Raw genomic sequence first — 6,402 nt, forward strand, 5'->3', positions numbered from 1 at the left:
TTTTCTCAGTTGTGCCTGTCACTCCTCTGTGGTCCTCCAGCCCCTGGTATCCATGGAGACTTCCACAGATGACCAAATATCCCCAATGGCTTGAATGGGCCGCTCCATCAGGGACTGACTCCCCTTGGACTGCCTCAGACTGTTTAACTTGTGTCTTAAGGAGAGATGCATGCATATTGCTTAGTTTCTGTTTCTACTGCCCCCACATCCCACAGCCTCACAAGCCAGCTTGTGAGAGTCCTTCCCATAGACCACCTGTAGCTTCTCAACCAGGAAGGGGTCCTTTGAGCCCTCCACTATCCATGCTGAAATATGGACTACATTGACTTCATGCAGATCTTGTCTAGCAAGCACAGCTGTCGAGCGTTCATGAGGAAACTGCCTGTCACGTCCAGAAGACAGTTTTGCAGGTGTCCTCCCTGACATCTGACTTTTACAATCTTTCTATTTCCTGAGCCTTGGGAGGAGGGCCTGTGATGGAGATGTCCTGTTTGAGATAAGCAGTCATTTCTTCTGTGCACTTAGGTCACTTGTGGTTCTCTGTCCACTGCAAGAAGCTTCTCTGGACAGGAACGTGAGCTGGAACAATATATGGATATAAGGATAAGTAATTAGACGGAAGTTTACAGTGCCTCAGTTTAGCAAAATCATAGTAGCGGTTCTCCCATAGGACCTATGGCCCCTCAAGCCACAGGTTCTTGGCAGATATATATAGTATTAGGTATAAATTTTCCCTTGTTGAGTGGGTCTTAAATCCAGGCAGACATCTGTAGGTCACCCCTCAAGACACTCAGGTCAGTATTACCTTCTTTTTATTATTTCATTTAATTAATATTTTTCATTTATTTTACATGCTGACCACAGTTTCCCCTCCCTCCTCCCCTCCCATTCCCTTTCCCCTGACTCCCATTTACCCCCCTCCCCACCCACTACTCCACTCAGAAAGGGGAAAGACCTCCCATGGGCTTGAACAAAGAATGGCACATCAAGTTGAGGCAGGACTGAGCTCCTCCCCTTGAGTCAAGGCTAGGCAAGGTAATCCAGCATGGGGAACAGGTTCCCAAAAGCCAGCAAAGCACCAAGGACAGGTCCTAGTCTCATTGCTAGGAGCGTTACAAACAGACCAAGCTACACAACTGTCGCACACATGCAGAAGGCCTAGGTTTGTCCCATGTAGGCTCCATGACTGTTGGCCCAGAGTCCATTGGCTCCCACAAGCTCAGGTCAGCTGTCTTTGTGGGTTCTCCCATCATGACCTTGACAACCCCCCCCAGGGGGGGGAATCATACAATCTCTCCTCATTTTCTTCAGCAGGACTCCTGGAGCTTGGCCCAGCATTTGGCTGTAGATCTCTGCATCTGCTTCCATTAGTTACTAGATAAAAGCTGTCTGATGACAATTAGGGTAGTCACCAATCTGATTACAGTGGATGGCCAGTTCAGGCACCCTCTCCATTATTGCTAGAAGTCTTAGCTGGGGTCATCCTTATGGATTCCTGGGGGGTTCCTGGCACCAGGGTTATCCCTAACCCCGAATGGCTCCCCCCATCAAGATGTCTCTTTCATTACTCTCCCCCTTTATCCCACCCCCAACCCACCTCCTGTGTCCAGCCAACCCAATCTGCTCCCTCAAGTTCCCACCCCCTCCCACAGTTTACCCAGGAGGTCTATTTCCCCTTCCCAGGGAAATCCATGAGTTCCTTTTTGGGCCCTCTTTGTTATCTAGCCTCTCTGGGACTGTAGATTGTAGATTGGTTATCCTATATTTTACTCTTAACATCAACTTGATGAGTGAGTACATATTATATTTGTCTTTCTGGATCTGGGTTACCTCACTCAGAATGATTTTTTTCTAGTTCCATCCATTTGCCTGCAAATGTCATGATGTCATTGTTTTTTTACAGCTGCGTAATATTCCATTGTGTAAATATACAACATTTTCCTTATTTATTCTTTGGTTGAGGAACACCTAGGTTGTTTTACGGTTCTGGCTATTATGAATAATGCTGCTATGAACATAGTTGAGCAAGTGTCCTTGTGGTATGACTGAGCATCCTTTGGGTATATGCCCATTGGTATAGTTGGGTCTTAAGGTAAATTGATTTCCATTTTTCTGAGGAACAGCCATATTTACTTCCAAAGTGGTCGTACAAGTTTACACTCCCAGTGGAGGAGTGTTCCCCTTTCTCCACATCCTCTCCAACATAAGCTGTCATCAGTGTTTTTTTATTTTAGTCATTCTGACAGGTGTGAGATGGTATCTCAGAGTCATTTTGATTTGCGTTTCCCTGATGACTAAGGATGTTGAACAATTCTTTAAGTATATTTCGGCCATTTGAGATTCTTCTGTTAAAAATTCTCTGTTTAGGAAACGCGCCGCTTCGCGTCCCCCCTCCCGGCCGCAGCATGATGCTCACGGCCGGGCCTCGCTCCCCATGGGGCTGCGCCGCTGGCTCCTGAGCGCCTGCTGCTGCTGCCCCGGTGCCTGGAGGAGCCCGCGCGGCCCGAGAAGGAGCCGCTGGTCAGTGGTAACAATCCATATTCCTCATTTGGAGCAACTCTAGACAGGAATGATGAGAAGAATTTATGGAGCATGCCTCATGATGTGTCCCACACAGAGGCAGATGACGACAGGATCTTGTACAGTCTGATAGTCATTCGTAACCAGCAGACCAAAGACTCGGAGGAATGGCAGAGACTCAACTATGACATCTACAGCCTGCGGCAGATTCGCCGGGAAGTGAGAAACAGATGGAGGCAATCTTAGAAGACTTGGGTTTTCAAAGGGAAGCAGACTCTTTGCTGTCAGTGACCAAACTCAGCACCATGAGTGACTCTAAAAACACGACAAAAGCCCGAGAGATGCTGTTGAAACTGGCCGAAGAGACTTCCATCTTCCCAGCTAGCTGGGAGCTCTCCGAGAGGTATCTCTTGGTCGTGGACCGGCTCATTGCTCTTGATGCTGCCGAAGAGTTCTTTAAAATTGCTAGCCGAACTTACCCCAAGAAGTCTGGGGTCCCTTGCCTGGTCGATGGCCAGAAAAAACTGCACTACCTTCCATTTCCAAGTCCCTGAAGGATGGCCTGGAAGAGGAACAGAGTTCTTTCACCATGACATAGTAATTTTTACCAAAGTTGGACCACTGCCTGCGGTTACAGATGAGCCAGGAGACGGCTTTCTACACTCAAACACGATTCTGAACCTACAAAGCATAATGTCTTCCTCAGGACCTTAACCTAAGAAGGCTTTGGTTACATTAAAACACCTGGCAACTGCACTGAGAAACGAAGTTAAAGAGTGGGCCGGTAGATAGATGTTCTTTTCTTTTCCTTTTTCCGTTTTTTCTTTTCTTTTCTTTTTTTTGCTTCCGAGACAGGGTTTCTCTGTGTAGCTTTGTGCCTTTCCTGGATCTCGCTCTGTAGGCCAGGCTGGCCTCGAACTCACAGAGATCCGCCTGCCTCTGCCTCCCGAGTGCTGGGATTAAAGGAGGTGGATAGTTTTTCAAGGATAGTCAAATTCCAAGAACTCATCGCCTCCTTTGTTATAGAAGCTACAGTCATTCATCCTGTGGGGGACTGGTGTTTTCTAATCCACAAAATAGCAGGACTAATAGAGAAACATGTAACTGAGCCTTTTATTACTTCACCAGTTTTGAAAGTAATCATTATTAAATGTAATACTAGACAGAATGCCCCAAATTTCATGAAATTCTAGGCCTCGTGTGGCCTCTCTTTGATTTGAAAACACCTGTAGCAGCTCAGATACTGTTTGGTGGCATCCTTTTGAGCAACAGGCATGGTTGCTTAGAAGCGTAGGCGAACCAGACAATAGAAATGTGTACTGACACGTGACTGTCTTCATTTGTCACACAGGCATCCTAAACCCTCAGCATTAACCCCCAGCCTTGATGTTACCCAATGACCTCATTTTTTACGTGTTGCCCATTTTTAGTCCAACAGCCCTTGGCGTTTTATGAATAGCGTCTGTAGACTGGAATGTTTGGCCTCCACTTCCTGTCTTGAACCTGTTTCCTGCTTATCAGCTGAGGGTGGTACCTGCTGAGGGACCTTGGGGTGCACATTTGTAGATATGCAGGCTGTGACATATTGACAGAGGTCACCTCTGGGTCTTCCATCGGTCTGAACATGATTTTCAAAATGGAGCTTGCCAAGAGTTCGTGGTTTGTTTTGTTGAAAAGCCTTTAAAGACCTATAGGTTTTATCAGTAGAGTACTGAGAACAATAGGAATATTTTTATTTTTTAATGATTTTGCACTTCTAACTTCAGGTTGAAAACTAAGTCTGTTCAAGAGGTTATGACTTGAAAAATTTCATATCCTGGGAAGGATTTCTGGTTTGTGTACTCCATGTTTAAAATATTTACTAGGAAATACATGTCCTCTGTTCATTGATGCATTGTAGACCAATTTAACAGATTCGTTCCCAGAGAAATCTTCCTAGTTTATTAAGTAAGCTAAAAGTTTTATTTTTGTAATATTTAGTGCTTAATCTCTGCCTCATGTTGTTTGAGATTGGCCCCTTGGAAATTTTCACTCACTTCTGTGGGCTTTTAGAAAATAAGCAATAAAATAAACAAAAGAAACCTGGGAACATTGTATTGTTTTAATATCTGTACTCAGAATTTGTTTTGTCTTTTGTCTTTTTTGATGTCAAAATAGATGAGTTTGACTGTGTCTGTGGATTGTAAACTATTACCATACTTCTTATTTTTGGTAATGGACACGTAAGGATAAAATTATCTCTGTGGTAATTAAAATACATAAAATTACTCAGGAATGTTTCTCCAGGGAATTAAAAGACTTCTACGTGTGAAAAAAAAAATTCTCTGTTTAGATCTGTACCCCATTTTAAAATTGGATTATTTGATATTTTGATGTCTAGTTTCTTGAGTTCTTTATACATTTTAGAGACCAGCCCTCTGTCAAATGTGAGGTTGGTGAAGATCTTTTCCCATTCTGTAGGCTGTCTTTTTGTCTTATTGACCATGTCCTTTACCTTACAGAAGCTTTTCAGTTTCAGGAGGTCCCATTTATTAATTGTTGCTCTCAGTGTCTGTGCTACTGGTGTTATATTTAGGAAGTGGTCTCCTGTGCCAATGTGTTCAAGGCTACTTCTGACTTTCTCCTCTATCAGGTTAGGTGTAACTGGATTTATGTTGAGGTCTTTGATCCACTTGGACTTGAGTTTTGTGCAGGGTGATAGATATGGATCTATTTGCATTCTTCTACTTGCAAATATCCAGTTATACCAGCACTATTTGTTGAAGATGCTTTCTTTTTTCCATTTGGGCTTCTTTGTCAAAAATCAGGTGTTCACAGGAGTGTGGATTTATGACAGGGTCTTTGATTTGATTCCATTGATCCACATGTCTATTTTTATGCCAATACCAAGCTGTTTTTATTACTATAGCTCTATAGTAGAACTTGAGGTCAGTAATGGTGATACCTCTGGAAGTTCCTTTATTGTACAGGATTGTCTTAGCTATCCTGGGTTTTTTCGTTTTTCCATATGAAGTTGAATATTGTCCTTTTGAGGTCTGTAAAGAATTGTGTTGGGATTTTGATGGGGATTATATTGAAGCTGTAGATTTGATATTTTTACTATGTTAATCCTACCAATCCATGAGCATGGGAGATCTTTCCATTTTCTGATATCTTCTTCAATTTTTTTCTTCAAGAACTTAAAGTTCTTGTCATACAGGTCTTTCACTTGTTTGGCTAGAGTTACCCCAAGGTATTTTATATTATTTGTGGCTATTGTAAAGGGTGATGTTTCTCTGATTTCTTCTCAGCCCGTTTATCATTTGTGTATAGGAGGGCTACTGATTTTTTGAAGTTAATCTTGTATCCTGCCACATTACTGAAGGTGTTCATCAGCTGTAGGAGTTTCCTGGTAGAATTTTTGGAGTCACTTATGTGTACTATCAAATCATCTGCAAATAGTGAAAATAAATTTCTTTTATTCCAATTTGTATCCCTTTGATCTCCTTTTGTTATCTTATTGTTCTAGCTAGAACTTGGAGTACTATATTGAGTAGATATGGAGAGAGTGGACAGCCTTGTCTTGTTCCTGATCACTTTGAGTTTCTCTTCATTTAATTTGATGTTGGCTGTTAGTTTGCTATATATTGCTTTTATTATGTTTAGATATGTTCCTTGTATCTCTGATCTCTCCAAGACCTTTATCATGAAGGAGTATTGGATTTTGTCAAAGGCCTTTTAAACATCTAATGAGATGATCATGTGTTTTTTTTCATGTGTTTATGTGTTTATATGGTGTATTTCATTGACAGATTTTCATAATTTGAACCATTCCTGCATCTCTGGAATGAAGCCTACTTGATCATGCTGGATGATTATTTTTTATGTATTCTTGGATTCAGT

The 6,402-nt window shown here is 42.4% G+C and overlaps 1 pseudogene; it reads left to right on the forward strand.

Moving 5' to 3' along the window:
* Positions 1 to 2,434: 2,434 nt before the first annotated feature.
* Positions 2,435 to 3,145, forward strand: LOC114698657 (annotated as a pseudogene).
* The last annotated feature ends 3,257 nt before the right edge of the window (positions 3,146 to 6,402 follow it).

The sequence above is a fragment of the Peromyscus leucopus genome, chromosome 1 (assembly GCF_004664715.2).
Source record: "Peromyscus leucopus breed LL Stock chromosome 1, UCI_PerLeu_2.1, whole genome shotgun sequence".
In the NCBI taxonomy this organism is placed as follows: domain Eukaryota; kingdom Metazoa; phylum Chordata; class Mammalia; order Rodentia; family Cricetidae; genus Peromyscus; species Peromyscus leucopus.